The sequence below is a fragment of the Chelmon rostratus genome, chromosome 18 (genome assembly GCF_017976325.1).
Source record: "Chelmon rostratus isolate fCheRos1 chromosome 18, fCheRos1.pri, whole genome shotgun sequence".
In the NCBI taxonomy this organism is placed as follows: Eukaryota; Metazoa; Chordata; class Actinopteri; order Chaetodontiformes; family Chaetodontidae; genus Chelmon; species Chelmon rostratus.
Genome location: NC_055675.1, coordinates 19,628,730 through 19,643,167, shown reverse-complemented (window position 1 = coordinate 19,643,167; position 14,438 = coordinate 19,628,730). Strand labels below are relative to the sequence as shown.

Sequence of the window (14,438 nt, the reverse complement as noted above, 5' to 3'; positions counted from 1 at the left end):
GGTATTTTTCGCCAAAATTCCAAAAGCGAGAAAAAAGACGCATCAATAAAATAGCCCACGACTGCTGGGGGGCACTCTAATAACGAAAACAACCGTCAAAATGTTTGTGCAGCAAAAGGACTACATGGATACGGAGGGTCATAGGTCAACCACCTTCTCTTACGAGCTGTTCTGCTTTCCACAGCTCTCCCCACTGAAGAAGCAGCAGCACCCTCTGCTGTGTGTTAAGGCATGTGAAAAAGCTTACAGCACCTGGTATTCCCAGGCGGTCTCCCATCCAAGTACTAACCAAGCCCGACCCTGCTTAGCTTCCGAGATCGGACGAGATCGGGCGTGTTCAGGGTGGTATGGCCGTAAGCCACTGGGCAGACCACAAACACAACTTTTATGTGTGACCACAAAAGGACTACATGGATACGGAGGGTCATAGGTCAACCACCTTCTCTTCCGAGCTGTTCTGCTTTCCACAGCTCTCCCCACTGAAGAAGCAGCAGCACCCTCTGCTGTGTGTTAAGACATGTGAAAAAGCTTACAGCACCTGGTATTCCCAGGCGGTCTCCCATCCAAGTACTAACCAAGCCCGACCCTGCTTAGCTTCCGAGATCGGACGAGATCGGGCGTGTTCAGGGTGGTATGGCCGTAAGCCACTGGGCTGCCCACAAACACAACTTTTATGTGTGAACATTAACACGGCTACATTTACGTCGATAGAAAAATCAGCATATTCAAGCTGTAAGTCAAGCTCTGATTTCAGCGATACTCAATGTAATCGTGGTGGTCGCAACACTCTTTAACACAATGAAAGACAGCCGGTCACGTCAGAGGGACAGAAAGGACTGGACATCTCCCACGGTTTGATCCAGGGGACGACCACAAGGATTTACGATAGTCAACACTTTCTCAAGCACAACTCTCGTTTCCTGATCTAGTTTCTCCATGTCCACTGGGCTGCCCACAAACACAACTTTTATGTGTGAACATTAACACGGCTACATTTACGTCGATAGAAAAATCAGCATATTCAAGCTGTAAGTCAAGCTCTGATTTCAGCGATACTCAATGTAATCGTGGTGGTCGCAACACTCTTTAACACAATGAAAGACAGCCGGTCACGTCAGAGGGACAGAAAGGACTGGACATCTCCCACGGTTTGATCCAGGGGACGACCACAAGGATTTACGACAGTCAACACTTTCTCAAGCACAACTCTCTTTTCCTGATCTAGTTTCTCCATGTCCCTCAGACTCTTTTGCTTTTCTCTCTCCCTCCAGCTCTTCTCCTTGGCAAAATTAATACTTTATTTTCTTTATCCGAGTTTTCAAGCTTTCCCACCTGTCACAATAATCACTTCTTTTACAAAATCGGATCTCCATTCCTTTTCCATGTCCGTTTTCCATCACTTTGTCCTTTTTTTCCGGTCCGGGGCTCGTTCAACAGAGTGGTCGGCCCGTTGGTATTTTTCGCCAAAATTCCAAAAGCGAGAAAAAAGACGCATCAATAAAATAGCCCACGACTGCTGGGGGGCACTCTAATAACGAAAACAACCGTCAAAATGTTTGTGCAGCAAAAGGACTACATGGATACGGAGGGTCATAGGTCAACCACCTTCTCTTACGAGCTGTTCTGCTTTCCACAGCTCTCCCCACTGAAGAAGCAGCAGCACCCTCTGCTGTGTGTTAAGGCATGTGAAAAAGCTTACAGCACCTGGTATTCCCAGGCGGTCTCCCATCCAAGTACTAACCAAGCCCGACCCTGCTTAGCTTCCGAGATCGGACGAGATCGGGCGTGTTCAGGGTGGTATGGCCGTAAGCCACTGGGCTGCCCACAAACACAACTTTTATGTGTGACCACAAAAGGACTACATGGATACGGAGGGTCATAGGTCAACCACCTTCTCTTCCGAGCTGTTCTGCTTTCCACAGCTCTCCCCACTGAAGAAGCAGCAGCACCCTCTGCTGTGTGTTAAGACATGTGAAAAAGCTTACAGCACCTGGTATTCCCAGGCGGTCTCCCATCCAAGTACTAACCAAGCCCGACCCTGCTTAGCTTCCGAGATCGGACGAGATCGGGCGTGTTCAGGGTGGTATGGCCGTAAGCCACTGGGCTGCCCACAAACACAACTTTTATGTGTGAACATTAACACGGCTACATTTACGTCGATAGAAAAATCAGCATATTCAAGCTGTAAGTCAAGCTCTGATTTCAGCGATACTCAATGTAATCGTGGTGGTCGCAACACTCTTTAACACAATGAAAGACAGCCGGTCACGTCAGAGGGACAGAAAGGACTGGACATCTCCCACGGTTTGATCCAGGGGACGACCACAAGGATTTACGATAGTCAACACTTTCTCAAGCACAACTCTCGTTTCCTGATCTAGTTTCTCCATGTCCACTGGGCTGCCCACAAACACAACTTTTATGTGTGAACATTAACACGGCTACATTTACGTCGATAGAAAAATCAGCATATTCAAGCTGTAAGTCAAGCTCTGATTTCAGCGATACTCAATGTAATCGTGGTGGTCGCAACACTCTTTAACACAATGAAAGACAGCCGGTCACGTCAGAGGGACAGAAAGGACTGGACATCTCCCACGGTTTGATCCAGGGGACGACCACAAGGATTTACGACAGTCAACACTTTGTCAAGCACAACTCTCTTTTCCTGATCTAGTTTCTCCATGTCCCTCAGACTCTTTTGCTTTTCTCTCTCCCTCCAGCTCTTCTCCTTGGCAAAATTAATACTTTATTTTCTTTATCCGAGTTTTCAAGCTTTCCCACCTGTCACAATAATCACTTCTTTTACAAAATCGGATCTCCATTCCTTTTCCATGTCCGTTTTCCATCACTTTGTCCTTTTTTCCGGTCCGGGGCTCGTTCAACAGAGTGGTCGGCCCGTTGGTATTTTTCGCCAAAATTCCAAAAGCGAGAAAAAAGACGCATCAATAAAATAGCCCACGACTGCTGGGGGGCACTCTAATAACGAAAACAACCGTCAAAATGTTTGTGCAGCAAAAGGACTACATGGATACGGAGGGTCATAGGTCAACCACCTTCTCTTACGAGCTGTTCTGCTTTCCACAGCTCTCCCCACTGAAGAAGCAGCAGCACCCTCTGCTGTGTGTTAAGGCATGTGAAAAAGCTTACAGCACCTGGTATTCCCAGGCGGTCTCCCATCCAAGTACTAACCAAGCCCGACCCTGCTTAGCTTCCGAGATCGGACGAGATCGGGCGTGTTCAGGGTGGTATGGCCGTAAGCCACTGGGCTGCCCACAAACACAACTTTTATGTGTGAACATTAACACGGCTACATTTACGTCGATAGAAAAATCAGCATATTCAAGCTGTAAGTCAAGCTCTGATTTCAGCGATACTCAATGTAATCGTGGTGGTCGCAACACTCTTTAACACAATGAAAGACAGCCGGTCACGTCAGAGGGACAGAAAGGACTGGACATCTCCCACGGTTTAATCCAGGGGACGACCACAAGGATTTACGACAGTCAACACTTTGTCAAGCACAACTCTCGTTTCCTGATCTAGTTTCTCCATGTCCACTGGGCTGCCCACAAACACAACTTTTATGTGTGAACATTAACACGGCTACATTTACGTCGATAGAAAAATCAGCATATTCAAGCTGTAAGTCAAGCTCTGATTTCAGCGATACTCAATGTAATCGTGGTGGTCGCAACACTCTTTAACACAATGAAAGACAGCCGGTCACGTCAGAGGGACAGAAAGGACTGGACATCTCCCACGGTTTGATCCAGGGGACGACCACAAGGATTTACGACAGTCAACACTTTCTCAAGCACAACTCTCTTTTCCTGATCTAGTTTCTCCATGTCCCTCAGACTCTTTTGCTTTTCTCTCTCCCTCCAGCTCTTCTCCTTGGCAAAATTAATACTTTATTTTCTTTATCCGAGTTTTCAAGCTTTCCCACCTGTCACAATAATCACTTCTTTTACAAAATCGGATCTCCATTCCTTTTCCATGTCCGTTTTCCATCACTTTGTCCTTTTTTCCGGTCCGGGGCTCGTTCAACAGAGTGGTCGGCCCGTTGGTATTTTTCGCCAAAATTCCAAAAGCGAGAAAAAAGACGCATCAATAAAATAGCCCACGACTGCTGGGGGGCACTCTAATAACGAAAACAACCGTCAAAATGTTTGTGCAGCAAAAGGACTACATGGATACGGAGGGTCATAGGTCAACCACCTTCTCTTACGAGCTGTTCTGCTTTCCACAGCTCTCCCCACTGAAGAAGCAGCAGCACCCTCTGCTGTGTGTTAAGGCATGTGAAAAAGCTTACAGCACCTGGTATTCCCAGGCGGTCTCCCATCCAAGTACTAACCAAGCCCGACCCTGCTTAGCTTCCGAGATCGGACGAGATCGGGCGTGTTCAGGGTGGTATGGCCGTAAGCCACTGGGCTGCCCACAAACACAACTTTTATGTGTGACCACAAAAGGACTACATGGATACGGAGGGTCATAGGTCAACCACCTTCTCTTCCGAGCTGTTCTGCTTTCCACAGCTCTCTCCACTGAAGAAGCAGCAGCACCCTCTGCTGTGTGTTAAGACATGTGAAAAAGCTTACAGCACCTGGTATTCCCAGGCGGTCTCCCATCCAAGTACTAACCAAGCCCGACCCTGCTTAGCTTCCGAGATCGGACGAGATCGGGCGTGTTCAGGGTGGTATGGCCGCAAGCCACTGGGCTGCCCACAAACACAACTTTTATGTGTGAACATTAACACGGCTACATTTACGTCGATAGAAAAATCAGCATATTCAAGCTGTAAGTCAAGCTCTGATTTCAGCGATACTCAATGTAATCGTGGTGGTCGCAACACTCTTTAACACAATGAAAGACAGCCGGTCACGTCAGAGGGACAGAAAGGACTGGACATCTCCCACGGTTTGATCCAGGGGACGACCACAAGGATTTACGACAGTCAACACTTTCTCAAGCACAACTCTCTTTTCCTGATCTAGTTTCTCCATGTCCCTCAGACTCTTTTGCTTTTCTCTCTCCCTCCAGCTCTTCTCCTTGGCAAAATTAATACTTTATTTTCTTTATCCGAGTTTTCAAGCTTTCCCACCTGTCACAATAATCACTTCTTTTACAAAATCGGATCTCCATTCCTTTTCCATGTCCGTTTTCCATCACTTTGTCCTTTTTTCCGGTCCGGGGCTCGTTCAACAGAGTGGTTGGCCCGTTGGTATTTTTCGCCAAAATTCCAAAAGCGAGAAAAAAGACGCATCAATAAAATAGCCCACGACTGCTGGGGGGCACTCTAATAACGAAAACAACCGTCAAAATGTTTGTGCAGCAAAAGGACTACATGGATACGGAGGGTCATAGGTCAACCACCTTCTCTTACGAGCTGTTCTGCTTTCCACAGCTCTCCCCACTGAAGAAGCAGCAGCACCCTCTGCTGTGTGTTAAGGCATGTGAAAAAGCTTACAGCACCTGGTATTCCCAGGCGGTCTCCCATCCAAGTACTAACCAAGCCCGACCCTGCTTAGCTTCCGAGATCGGACGAGATCGGGCGTGTTCAGGGTGGTATGGCCGTAAGCCACTGGGCTGCCCACAAACACAACTTTTATGTGTGAACATTAACACGGCTACATTTACGTCGATAGAAAAATCAGCATATTCAAGCTGTAAGTCAAGCTCTGATTTCAGCGATACTCAATGTAATCGTGGTGGTCGCAACACTCTTTAACACAATGAAAGACAGCCGGTCACGTCAGAGGGACAGAAAGGACTGGACATCTCCCACGGTTTGATCCAGGGGACGACCACAAGGATTTACGACAGTCAACACTTTCTCAAGCACAACTCTCTTTTCCTGATCTAGTTTCTCCATGTCCCTCAGACTCTTTTGCTTTTCTCTCTCCCTCCAGCTCTTCTCCTTGGCAAAATTAATACTTTATTTTCTTTATCCGAGTTTTCAAGCTTTCCCACCTGTCACAATAATCACTTCTTTTACAAAATCGGATCTCCATTCCTTTTCCATGTCCGTTTTCCATCACTTTGTCCTTTTTTTCCGGTCCGGGGCTCGTTCAACAGAGTGGTCGGCCCGTTGGTATTTTTCGCCAAAATTCCAAAAGCGAGAAAAAAGACGCATCAATAAAATAGCCCACGACTGCTGGGGGGCACTCTAATAACGAAAACAACCGTCAAAATGTTTGTGCAGCAAAAGGACTACATGGATACGGAGGGTCATAGGTCAACCACCTTCTCTTACGAGCTGTTCTGCTTTCCACAGCTCTCCCCACTGAAGAAGCAGCAGCACCCTCTGCTGTGTGTTAAGGCATGTGAAAAAGCTTACAGCACCTGGTATTCCCAGGCGGTCTCCCATCCAAGTACTAACCAAGCCCGACCCTGCTTAGCTTCCGAGATCGGACGAGATCGGGCGTGTTCAGGGTGCTTAGCTTCCGAGATCGGACGAGATCGGGCGTGTTCAGGGTGGTATGGCCGTAAACCACTGGGCTGCCCACAAACACAACTTTTATGTGTGAACATTAACACGGCTACATTTACGTCGATAGAAAAATCAGCATATTCAAGCTGTAAGTCAAGCTCTGATTTCAGCGATACTCAATGTAATCGTGGTGGTCGCAACACTCTTTAACACAATGAAAGACAGCCGGTCACGTCAGAGGGACAGAAAGGACTGGACATCTCCCACGGTTTGATCCAGGGGACGACCACAAGGATTTACGACAGTCAACACTTTCTCAAGCACAACTCTCTTTTCCTGATCTAGTTTCTCCATGTCCCTCAGACTCTTTTGCTTTTCTCTCTCCCTCCAGCTCTTCTCCTTGGCAAAATTAATACTTTATTTTCTTTATCCGAGTTTTCAAGCTTTCCCACCTGTCACAATAATCACTTCTTTTACAAAATCGGATCTCCATTCCTTTTCCATGTCCGTTTTCCATCACTTTGTCCTTTTTTCCGGTCCGGGGCTCGTTCAACAGAGTGGTCGGCCCGTTGGTATTTTTCGCCAAAATTCCAAAAGCGAGAAAAAAGACGCATCAATAAAATAGCCCACGACTGCTGGGGGGCACTCTAATAACGAAAACAACCGTCAAAATGTTTGTGCAGCAAAAGGACTACATGGATACGGAGGGTCATAGGTCAACCACCTTCTCTTACGAGCTGTTCTGCTTTCCACAGCTCTCCCCACTGAAGAAGCAGCAGCACCCTCTGCTGTGTGTTAAGGCATGTGAAAAAGCTTACAGCACCTGGTATTCCCAGGCGGTCTCCCATCCAAGTACTAACCAAGCCCGACCCTGCTTAGCTTCCGAGATCGGACGAGATCGGGCGTGTTCAGGGTGGTATGGCCGTAAGCCACTGGGCTGCCCACAAACACAACTTTTATGTGTGACCACAAAAGGACTACATGGATACGGAGGGTCATAGGTCAACCACCTTCTCTTACGAGCTGTTCTGCTTTCCACAGCTCTCCCCACTGAAGAAGCAGCAGCACCCTCTGCTGTGTGTTAAGACATGTGAAAAAGCTTACAGCACCTGGTATTCCCAGGCGGTCTCCCATCCAAGTACTAACCAAGCCCGACCCTGCTTAGCTTCCGAGATCGGACGAGATCGGGCGTGTTCAGGGTGGTATGGCCGTAAGCCACTGGGCTGCCCACAAACACAACTTTTATGTGTGAACATTAACACGGCTACATTTACGTCGATAGAAAAATCAGCATATTCAAGCTGTAAGTCAAGCTCTGATTTCAGCGATACTCAATGTAATCGTGGTGGTCGCAACACTCTTTAACACAATGAAAGACAGCCGGTCACGTCAGAGGGACAGAAAGGACTGGACATCTCCCACGGTTTGATCCAGGGGACGACCACAAGGATTTACGATAGTCAACACTTTCTCAAGCACAACTCTCGTTTCCTGATCTAGTTTCTCCATGTCCACTGGGCTGCCCACAAACACAACTTTTATGTGTGAACATTAACACGGCTACATTTACGTCGATAGAAAAATCAGCATATTCAAGCTGTAAGTCAAGCTCTGATTTCAGCGATACTCAATGTAATCGTGGTGGTCGCAACACTCTTTAACACAATGAAAGACAGCCGGTCACGTCAGAGGGACAGAAAGGACTGGACATCTCCCACGGTTTGATCCAGGGGACGACCACAAGGATTTACGACAGTCAACACTTTCTCAAGCACAACTCTCTTTTCCTGATCTAGTTTCTCCATGTCCCTCAGACTCTTTTGCTTTTCTCTCTCCCTCCAGCTCTTCTCCTTGGCAAAATTAATACTTTATTTTCTTTATCCGAGTTTTCAAGCTTTCCCACCTGTCACAATAATCACTTCTTTTACAAAATCGGATCTCCATTCCTTTTCCATGTCCGTTTTCCATCACTTTGTCCTTTTTTCCGGTCCGGGGCTCGTTCAACAGAGTGGTCGGCCCGTTGGTATTTTTCGCCAAAATTCCAAAAGCGAGAAAAAAGACGCATCAATAAAATAGCCCACGACTGCTGGGGGGCACTCTAATAACGAAAACAACCGTCAAAATGTTTGTGCAGCAAAAGGACTACATGGATACGGAGGGTCATAGGTCAACCACCTTCTCTTACGAGCTGTTCTGCTTTCCACAGCTCTCCCCACTGAAGAAGCAGCAGCACCCTCTGCTGTGTGTTAAGGACATGTGAAAAAGCTTACAGCACCTGGTATTCCCAGGCGGTCTCCCATCCAAGTACTAACCAAGCCCGACCCTGCTTAGCTTCCGAGATCGGACGAGATCGGGCGTGTTCAGGGTGGTATGGCCGTAAGCCACTGGGCTGCCCACAAACACAACTTTTATGTGTGAACATTAACACGGCTACATTTACGTCGATAGAAAAATCAGCATATTCAAGCTGTAAGTCAAGCTCTGATTTCAGCGATACTCAATGTAATCGTGGTGGTCGCAACACTCTTTAACACAATGAAAGACAGCCGGTCACGTCAGAGGGACAGAAAGGACTGGACATCTCCCACGGTTTGATCCAGGGGACGACCACAAGGATTTACGACAGTCAACACTTTCTCAAGCACAACTCTCTTTTCCTGATCTAGTTTCTCCATGTCCCTCAGACTCTTTTGCTTTTCTCTCTCCCTCCAGCTCTTCTCCTTGGCAAAATTAATACTTTATTTTCTTTATCCGAGTTTTCAAGCTTTCCCACCTGTCACAATAATCACTTCTTTTACAAAATCGGATCTCCATTCCTTTTCCATGTCCGTTTTCCATCACTTTGTCCTTTTTTCCGGTCCGGGGCTCGTTCAACAGAGTGGTCGGCCCGTTGGTATTTTTCGCCAAAATTCCAAAAGCGAGAAAAAAGACGCATCAATAAAATAGCCCACGACTGCTGGGGGGCACTCTAATAACGAAAACAACCGTCAAAATGTTTGTGCAGCAAAAGGACTACATGGATACGGAGGGTCATAGGTCAACCACCTTCTCTTACGAGCTGTTCTGCTTTCCACAGCTCTCCCCACTGAAGAAGCAGCAGCACCCTCTGCTGTGTGTTAAGACATGTGAAAAAGCTTACAGCACCTGGTATTCCCAGGCGGTCTCCCATCCAAGTACTAACCAAGCCCGACCCTGCTTAGCTTCCGAGATCGGACGAGATCGGGCGTGTTCAGGGTGGTATGGCCGTAAGCCACTGGGCTGCCCACAAACACAACTTTTATGTGTGACCACAAAAGGACTACATGGATAAGGAGGGTCATAGGTCAACCACCTTCTCTTCCGAGCTGTTCTGCTTTCCACAGCTCTCCCCACTGAAGAAGCAGCAGCACCCTCTGCTGTGTGTTAAGACATGTGAAAAAGCTTACAGCACCTGGTATTCCCAGGCGGTCTCCCATCCAAGTACTAACCAAGCCCGACCCTGCTTAGCTTCCGAGATCGGACGAGATCGGGCGTGTTCAGGGTGGTATGGCCGTAAGCCACTGGGCTGCCCACAAACACAACTTTTATGTGTGAACATTAACACGGCTACATTTACGTCGATAGAAAAATCAGCATATTCAAGCTGTAAGTCAAGCTCTGATTTCAGCGATACTCAATGTAATCGTGGTGGTCGCAACACTCTTTAACACAATGAAAGACAGCCGGTCACGTCAGAGGGACAGAAAGGACTGGACATCTCCCACGGTTTGATCCAGGGGACGACCACAAGGATTTACGATAGTCAACACTTTCTCAAGCACAACTCTCGTTTCCTGATCTAGTTTCTCCATGTCCACTGGGCTGCCCACAAACACAACTTTTATGTGTGAACATTAACACGGCTACATTTACGTCGATAGAAAAATCAGCATATTCAAGCTGTAAGTCAAGCTCTGATTTCAGCGATACTCAATGTAATCGTGGTGGTCGCAACACTCTTTAACACAATGAAAGACAGCCGGTCACGTCAGAGGGACAGAAAGGACTGGACATCTCCCACGGTTTGATCCAGGGGACGACCACAAGGATTTACGACAGTCAACACTTTCTCAAGCACAACTCTCTTTTCCTGATCTAGTTTCTCCATGTCCCTCAGACTCTTTTGCTTTTCTCTCTCCCTCCAGCTCTTCTCCTTGGCAAAATTAATACTTTATTTTCTTTATCCGAGTTTTCAAGCTTTCCCACCTGTCACAATAATCACTTCTTTTACAAAATCGGATCTCCATTCCTTTTCCATGTCCGTTTTCCATCACTTTGTCCTTTTTTCCGGTCCGGGGCTCGTTCACCAGAGTGGTCGGCCCGTTGGTATTTTTCGCCAAAATTCCAAAAGCGAGAAAAAAGACGCATCAATAAAATAGCCCACGACTGCTGGGGGGCACTCTAATAACGAAAACAACCGTCAAAATGTTTGTGCAGCAAAAGGACTACATGGATACGGAGGGTCATAGGTCAACCACCTTCTCTTACGAGCTGTTCTGCTTTCCACAGCTCTCCCCACTGAAGAAGCAGCAGCACCCTCTGCTGTGTGTTAAGGCATGTGAAAAAGCTTACAGCACCTGGTATTCCCAGGCGGTCTCCCATCCAAGTACTAACCAAGCCCGACCCTGCTTAGCTTCCGAGATCGGACGAGATCGGGCGTGTTCAGGGTGGTATGGCCGTAAGCCACTGGGCTGTCCACAAACACAACTTTTATGTGTGACCACAAAAGGACTACATGGATACGGAGGGTCATAGGTCAACCACCTTCTCTTCCGAGCTGTTCTGCTTTCCACAGCTCTCCCCACTGAAGAAGCAGCAGCACCCTCTGCTGTGTGTTAAGACATGTGAAAAAGCTTACAGCACCTGGTATTCCCAGGCGGTCTCCCATCCAAGTACTAACCAAGCCCGACCCTGCTTAGCTTCCGAGATCGGACGAGATCGGGCGTGTTCAGGGTGGTATGGCCGCAAGCCACTGGGCTGCCCACAAACACAACTTTTATGTGTGAACATTAACACGGCTACATTTACGTCGATAGAAAAATCAGCATATTCAAGCTGTAAGTCAAGCTCTGATTTCAGCGATACTCAATGTAATCGTGGTGGTCGCAACACTCTTTAACACAATGAAAGACAGCCGGTCACGTCAGAGGGACAGAAAGGACTGGACATCTCCCACGGTTTGATCCAGGGGACGACCACAAGGATTTACGACAGTCAACACTTTCTCAAGCACAACTCTCTTTTCCTGATCTAGTTTCTCCATGTCCCTCAGACTCTTTTGCTTTTCTCTCTCCCTCCAGCTCTTCTCCTTGGCAAAATTAATACTTTATTTTCTTTATCCGAGTTTTCAAGCTTTCCCACCTGTCACAATAATCACTTCTTTTACAAAATCGGATCTCCATTCCTTTTCCATGTCCGTTTTCCATCACTTTGTCCTTTTTTCCGGTCCGGGGCTCGTTCAACAGAGTGGTCGGCCCGTTGGTATTTTTCGCCAAAATTCCAAAAGCGAGAAAAAAGACGCATCAATAAAATAGCCCACGACTGCTGGGGGGCACTCTAATAACGAAAACAACCGTCAAAATGTTTGTGCAGCAAAAGGACTACATGGATACGGAGGGTCATAGGTCAACCACCTTCTCTTACGAGCTGTTCTGCTTTCCACAGCTCTCCCCACTGAAGAAGCAGCAGCACCCTCTGCTGTGTGTTAAGGCATGTGAAAAAGCTTACAGCACCTGGTATTCCCAGGCGGTCTCCCATCCAAGTACTAACCAAGCCCGACCCTGCTTAGCTTCCGAGATCGGACGAGATCGGGCGTGTTCAGGGTGGTATGGCCGTAAGCCACTGGGCTGCCCACAAACACAACTTTTATGTGTGACCACAAAAGGACTACATGGATACGGAGGGTCATAGGTCAACCACCTTCTCTTCCGAGCTGTTCTGCTTTCCACAGCTCTCCCCACTGAAGAAGCAGCAGCACCCTCTGCTGTGTGTTAAGACATGTGAAAAAGCTTACAGCACCTGGTATTCCCAGGCGGTCTCCCATCCAAGTACTAACCAAGCCCGACCCTGCTTAGCTTCCGAGATCGGACGAGATCGGGCGTGTTCAGGGTGGTATGGCCGTAAGCCACTGGGCTGCCCACAAACACAACTTTTATGTGTGAACATTAACACGGCTACATTTACGTCGATAGAAAAATCAGCATATTCAAGCTGTAAGTCAAGCTCTGATTTCAGCGATACTCAATGTAATCGTGGTGGTCGCAACACTCTTTAACACAATGAAAGACAGCCGGTCACGTCAGAGGGACAGAAAGGACTGGACATCTCCCACGGTTTGATCCAGGGGACGACCACAAGGATTTACGACAGTCAACACTTTCTCAAGCACAACTCTCTTTTCCTGATCTAGTTTCTCCATGTCCCTCAGACTCTTTTGCTTTTCTCTCTCCCTCCAGCTCTTCTCCTTGGCAAAATTAATACTTTATTTTCTTTATCCGAGTTTTCAAGCTTTCCCACCTGTCACAATAATCACTTCTTTTACAAAATCGGATCTCCATTCCTTTTCCATGTCCGTTTTCCATCACTTTGTCCTTTTTTCCGGTCCGGGGCTCGTTCAACAGAGTGGTCGGCCCGTTGGTATTTTTCGCCAAAATTCCAAAAGCGAGAAAAAAGACGCATCAATAAAATAGCCCACGACTGCTGGGGGGCACTCTACTAACGAAAACAACCGTCAAAATGTTTGTGCAGCAAAAGGACTACATGGATACGGAGGGTCATAGGTCAACCACCTTCTCTTACGAGCTGTTCTGCTTTCCACAGCTCTCCCCACTGAAGAAGCAGCAGCACCCTCTGCTGTGTGTTAAGACATGTGAAAAAGCTTACAGCACCTGGTATTCCCAGGCGGTCTCCCATCCAAGTACTAACCAAGCCCGACCCTGCTTAGCTTCCGAGATCGGACGAGATCGGACGAGATCGGACGAGATCGGGCGTGTTCAGGGTGGTATGGCCGTAAGCCACTGGGCTGCCCACAAACACAACTTTTATGTGTGAACATTAACACGGCTACATTTACGTCGATAGAAAAATCAGCATATTCAAGCTGTAAGTCAAGCTCTGATTTCAGCGATACTCAATGTAATCGTGGTGGTCGCAACACTCTTTAACACAATGAAAGACAGCCGGTCACGTCAGAGGGACAGAAAGGACTGGACATCTCCCACGGTTTGATCCAGGGGACGACCACAAGGATTTACGACAGTCAACACTTTGTCAAGCACAACTCTCTTTTCCTGATCTAGTTTCTCCATGTCCCTCAGACTCTTTTGCTTTTCTCTCTCCCTCCAGCTCTTCTCCTTGGCAAAATTAATACTTTATTTTCTTTATCCGAGTTTTCAAGCTTTCCCACCTGTCACAATAATCACTTCTTTTACAAAATCGGATCTCCATTCCTTTTCCATGTCCGTTTTCCATCACTTTGTCCTTTTTTCCGGTCCGGGGCTCGTTCACCAGAGTGGTTGGCCCGTTGGTATTTTTCGCCAAAATTCCAAAAGCGAGAAAAAAGACGCATCAATAAAATAGCCCACGACTGCTGGGGGGCACTCTAATAACGAAAACAACCGTCAAAATGTTTGTGCAGCAAAAGGACTACATGGATACGGAGGGTCATAGGTCAACCACCTTCTCTTACGAGCTGTTCTGCTTTCCACAGCTCTCCCCACTGAAGAAGCAGCAGCACCCTCTGCTGTGTGTTAAGGCATGTGAAAAAGCTTACAGCACCTGGTATTCCCAGGCGGTCTCCCATCCAAGTACTAACCAAGCCCGACCCTGCTTAGCTTCCGAGATCGGACGAGATCGGGCGTGTTCAGGGTGGTATGGCCGTAAGCCACTGGGCTGCCCACAAACACAACTTTTATGTGTGACCACAAAAGGACTACATGGATACGGAGGGTCATAGGTCAACCACCTTCTCTTCCGAGCTGTTCTGCTT

General features: G+C 47.5%; 18 non-coding genes and 2 pseudogenes across 18 annotated transcripts; all 20 read right to left on the bottom strand.

The window, feature by feature from the left end:
- Nucleotides 1-240: 240 nt before the first annotated feature.
- On the bottom strand, nucleotides 241-359 carry LOC121622576. The gene has a single exon (XR_006007763.1). It is a non-coding gene; the product is annotated as a 5S ribosomal RNA (ribosomal RNA).
- A 167-nt stretch (nucleotides 360-526) lies between these two features.
- LOC121622575 lies at nucleotides 527-645 on the bottom strand. Its single transcript, XR_006007762.1, has one exon. It is a non-coding gene; the product is annotated as a 5S ribosomal RNA (ribosomal RNA).
- Nucleotides 646-1,692: 1,047 nt separating this feature from the next.
- LOC121622574 lies at nucleotides 1,693-1,811 on the bottom strand. Its single transcript, XR_006007761.1, has one exon. It is a non-coding gene; the product is annotated as a 5S ribosomal RNA (ribosomal RNA).
- A 167-nt stretch (nucleotides 1,812-1,978) lies between these two features.
- LOC121622573 lies at nucleotides 1,979-2,097 on the bottom strand. Its single transcript, XR_006007760.1, has one exon. It is a non-coding gene; the product is annotated as a 5S ribosomal RNA (ribosomal RNA).
- Nucleotides 2,098-3,143: 1,046 nt separating this feature from the next.
- Nucleotides 3,144-3,262, bottom strand: LOC121622572. Its single transcript, XR_006007759.1, has one exon. It is a non-coding gene; the product is annotated as a 5S ribosomal RNA (ribosomal RNA).
- Nucleotides 3,263-4,308: 1,046 nt separating this feature from the next.
- On the bottom strand, nucleotides 4,309-4,427 carry LOC121622571. The gene has a single exon (XR_006007758.1). It is a non-coding gene; the product is annotated as a 5S ribosomal RNA (ribosomal RNA).
- A 167-nt stretch (nucleotides 4,428-4,594) lies between these two features.
- LOC121622507 lies at nucleotides 4,595-4,713 on the bottom strand. The gene has a single exon (XR_006007705.1). It is a non-coding gene; the product is annotated as a 5S ribosomal RNA (ribosomal RNA).
- A 750-nt stretch (nucleotides 4,714-5,463) lies between these two features.
- On the bottom strand, nucleotides 5,464-5,582 carry LOC121622570. The gene has a single exon (XR_006007757.1). It is a non-coding gene; the product is annotated as a 5S ribosomal RNA (ribosomal RNA).
- Nucleotides 5,583-6,333: 751 nt separating this feature from the next.
- Nucleotides 6,334-6,494, bottom strand: LOC121622515 (annotated as a pseudogene).
- A 750-nt stretch (nucleotides 6,495-7,244) lies between these two features.
- LOC121622569 lies at nucleotides 7,245-7,363 on the bottom strand. Its single transcript, XR_006007756.1, has one exon. It is a non-coding gene; the product is annotated as a 5S ribosomal RNA (ribosomal RNA).
- Nucleotides 7,364-7,530: 167 nt separating this feature from the next.
- On the bottom strand, nucleotides 7,531-7,649 carry LOC121622568. The gene has a single exon (XR_006007755.1). It is a non-coding gene; the product is annotated as a 5S ribosomal RNA (ribosomal RNA).
- Nucleotides 7,650-8,696: 1,047 nt separating this feature from the next.
- On the bottom strand, nucleotides 8,697-8,815 carry LOC121622566. The gene has a single exon (XR_006007753.1). It is a non-coding gene; the product is annotated as a 5S ribosomal RNA (ribosomal RNA).
- A 750-nt stretch (nucleotides 8,816-9,565) lies between these two features.
- On the bottom strand, nucleotides 9,566-9,684 carry LOC121622565. The gene has a single exon (XR_006007752.1). It is a non-coding gene; the product is annotated as a 5S ribosomal RNA (ribosomal RNA).
- Nucleotides 9,685-9,851: 167 nt separating this feature from the next.
- On the bottom strand, nucleotides 9,852-9,970 carry LOC121622564. Its single transcript, XR_006007751.1, has one exon. It is a non-coding gene; the product is annotated as a 5S ribosomal RNA (ribosomal RNA).
- Nucleotides 9,971-11,016: 1,046 nt separating this feature from the next.
- On the bottom strand, nucleotides 11,017-11,135 carry LOC121622563. The gene has a single exon (XR_006007750.1). It is a non-coding gene; the product is annotated as a 5S ribosomal RNA (ribosomal RNA).
- A 167-nt stretch (nucleotides 11,136-11,302) lies between these two features.
- On the bottom strand, nucleotides 11,303-11,421 carry LOC121622506. Its single transcript, XR_006007704.1, has one exon. It is a non-coding gene; the product is annotated as a 5S ribosomal RNA (ribosomal RNA).
- A 750-nt stretch (nucleotides 11,422-12,171) lies between these two features.
- LOC121622562 lies at nucleotides 12,172-12,290 on the bottom strand. The gene has a single exon (XR_006007749.1). It is a non-coding gene; the product is annotated as a 5S ribosomal RNA (ribosomal RNA).
- A 167-nt stretch (nucleotides 12,291-12,457) lies between these two features.
- Nucleotides 12,458-12,576, bottom strand: LOC121622561. The gene has a single exon (XR_006007748.1). It is a non-coding gene; the product is annotated as a 5S ribosomal RNA (ribosomal RNA).
- Nucleotides 12,577-13,326: 750 nt separating this feature from the next.
- On the bottom strand, nucleotides 13,327-13,465 carry LOC121622514 (annotated as a pseudogene).
- Nucleotides 13,466-14,215: 750 nt separating this feature from the next.
- On the bottom strand, nucleotides 14,216-14,334 carry LOC121622560. Its single transcript, XR_006007747.1, has one exon. It is a non-coding gene; the product is annotated as a 5S ribosomal RNA (ribosomal RNA).
- Between the last annotated feature and the right edge of the window lie 104 nt (nucleotides 14,335-14,438).